Here is a 3,240-nt window from a genome sequence, read left to right on the forward strand (position 1 = left end):
ATTAAACTCATTCTTTGTGATGGTATGTCCCCCATCAGCCTTAGGCTAGCAATGTATAGTCCCATTGCACCTTGGACGCATATGATGCATCATAGGAGTGAAGTCGTTACTTGCACCCCGTAAGAGTGGAATTAATCGCATTCATAGAGTTCTCATACTTGCAGCATTAAGAATGTGGAATGCCCTTCACATACCATCTTACTCATCATATGCATAATCTTATGGCATTCATCATGTTTTCTCAAGCATCTTATGTAGTATATGGAATATACATAATATACATTATCCCATGGAATTTATCATGCATACTTAATCACCTCGTATGGTATATGGAATTTACATCATATACACAATCTTATAGTATACATCATGCATACTTAATCATCTCATATGCTATATAGAATTTACATCATATACATAACCTTATGGAATTAATTATACCAAACGTGCACATCATAGCATCTATAAATAAGCATACAATATCTTGTACCCATACTAGTTTGAAGATCGGAGTAATCAAGTGGACTTCAAACATAAGGTGCTTGTCCCCCTTATTGAAAACTAATACATAGTAGAGTATTTACATACATAGTAGATTCATAAACCATTTGAAAACCATTGCATCAATCATATCAAAGTCTCTAAGAATTTATTTTTCCTAGAAAACCATTTTTCATTCTTGAAACTCAAATCCTTTTATAACCACTTTAGAGATATCATTTCAACATACATATATAATCATTTTCATAAAAATCATACTAGCTTTACATATCAAAATAATTTGAAAGTGGTGAAAGTCGATTCCTAGCTTTAATCACAACTCCTTTTCAGTGTTACCTGTGGCGTTTTCAAAGGTTCCTATCATATAACAATTATCACAATCATTTCCTAGAATAAAAATTTCTGAATAATCATTCTAGATACTTTCAAAACTACTGGACTTTGGATAAACTAATTTTTTGGCTAAAACACATGCATAGAAACCCATAAATCTTCCATCCTTACCTTCGCTAAGCTTAGATACTTAAGCAAATCATAAAACTTTTAATCTTTAATCACCAACAAAAAAATCTAAGCAATAAAAAACCCAAATGTCATTTTTTCATAAAAAAAACCCAAAATTAAGCTTTAAAATCATAAAAAAAGAATTTTGGGTTCAAAATGAGTTGGAAGAGCTTAAGAATAGGTGTTTTATCTTGCAAATATGGTTGAGGGTTGCCAACCTACAAAAAATGTGATATATTTATAGGTTATGGTGTAAAAATATGCTTTTACCTCTTTTGTTTTTCTAAAATCAACAAAATGTATCGATAAATTGGCCCTTGTATCGATACATGTCCATCAAAAACCCATTATGGACTAAATGTATCAATACATCATGAACATGTATTGATACATTTGAGACAAAATGCTATTTTTGAGGCAGATCGCCTATAAAAACCTACACAGCTTCTTACTTTCCATTTACTTAGGATATTTAACGTAAATAAGCAAACAACCCCCTTTTGGATTCAATAAAAATATCAAAGAAATCAAAATCCAAAAGAATCAAAATCTAAATTTTAGTTTCAAGAACAAAATCAAAAAAGTTTGACTAAAATTAATTTTTGGGTTCCATTCACCATAGCAAATGTGCTTCAAAAATTATAGAAAAATCAGTTTTGATCATCTAAAAATCAAAGGAATCATTAACGCCTTTTTTTTTATTTCTAAAGGACTATTCTATAAAAATCACATATTTTGACCTCTTGCAAACTTAGAAAACTTTCTATTTCAAAAGTAACAGACCATTAAAAGTGTCAATGAATTATTTTGAAGGTTAAAACTAAGTTTGATATTCAAAATATATAATCTATATGCTCACCTAAGGATTTCCTAACTTATCCTCTTACTCAAGGTGGGATTTCACATAATCCTAGGCTTGTTTGATTTGCTTTTTACCTAATTATAGTGCTACTTTAATTTTTAATTAAATTAGTTTTAGTTAAGTAATTTTTAGTTTAATTAGTACTTAGTAAAATTTCAGATTAATTCTCTATGGGATCGATACTTTGCTTGCTTATGTGCTATCTATTTGATAAGTATACTTGCGTAGTAGAATTTTAACTGACAAGTTTTGAGCACCGTTGTTGAAGAATTGTTTCTAAAATTTTTACTAATTTTGCTACCAAGCAATTTAGTCTTACCTCAAATTTTATTTTTCTTCTTCTAATATTAGCTTTTGTTTGCCTGTAGATATCTTTGGTCATTGTATGCAAAGAAGAAACAACTTGAACCTTGTTCCTTTTGATACTGAGATAGAAAGAACTTTTAGAAAACATTGAAGGGAGAGTTTGCAAGTTACAAGTTTAACTAAGACAATGGCAGAGGATAACAACAACAATGGAAACAATGCCATTAATCTGGTTCTTGACGAAAATAGAGCACTACGAGATTATGTTGTTCCTCTTTTGCAAGGTTTGCACTAAAGTATTAGAAGACCTTTCATCAATGCAAATAATTTTGAAATTAAAACAGCTTACATTAAGATGATTTAGTCTGTAGTCCAATTTGGTGGGATACCCAATGATGATCCTAACTCTCATTTGGTGAATTGCCTGAAAATTTATGATTCCTTTAAATATAATGGAGTAACGGATGATGCTATTAGATTGAGATTGTTTCCATTTTCTTTGAGGGATAAAGCAAAAAGTCTGTTTAATTCACTACCTAATGGTTCTATTCCTACATAAGAGGACTTAGGTTAAAAGTTTCTAACAAGGTTCTTTTCACTTGCTAAGACTATAAAGATAAAGAACAATATCACCTTATTTAGATAATTTAAAGGTGAATCCTTGTATGATGCTTAGGAGAGATTTAAAGAACTACTAAAAAGATGTCCACATCATGGGATTCCTAATTGGTTGCAAGTTTAGACATTCTACAATGGGTTGGTTAGTTCAATAAAAACCATAATTGATGCTATTACTGGTGGGGCATTAATGAGGAAGAATGCTAAACATGCTTATAATCTATTAGAAAAAATGGCCTCAAATAATTATCAATGGCCTTCAAAAAGGTTTGGTTTAAGAAAAGCTATTAGAGATTTTGAAATTGGTGCACTTAGCACACTGCTCAAGTAGCTACACAAGTGGCTACACTTCCAAGAAGTTTGACACACTGAGAGTTCATACAGTTCAAAATTCATTTGTGGTTTGTGAGATGTGTAGAGATGGCCATTCAACTAATCAATGTCCACAC

The 3,240-nt window shown here is 30.7% G+C and overlaps 1 non-coding gene across 1 annotated transcript; it reads right to left on the reverse strand.

The window, feature by feature from the left end:
* Positions 1 to 2,786: 2,786 nt before the first annotated feature.
* On the reverse strand, positions 2,787 to 2,893 carry LOC149526302 (small nucleolar RNA R71). Its single transcript, XR_016352148.1, has one exon. It is a non-coding gene; the product is annotated as a small nucleolar RNA R71 (small nucleolar RNA).
* Positions 2,894 to 3,240: the final 347 nt, after the last annotated feature.

The sequence above is a fragment of the Theobroma umbraticum genome, unplaced genomic scaffold (genome assembly GCF_002168275.2).
Source record: "Theobroma umbraticum cultivar Fairchild unplaced genomic scaffold, ASM216827v3 scaffold_77.0, whole genome shotgun sequence".
In the NCBI taxonomy this organism is placed as follows: Eukaryota; Viridiplantae; Streptophyta; class Magnoliopsida; order Malvales; family Malvaceae; genus Theobroma; species Theobroma umbraticum.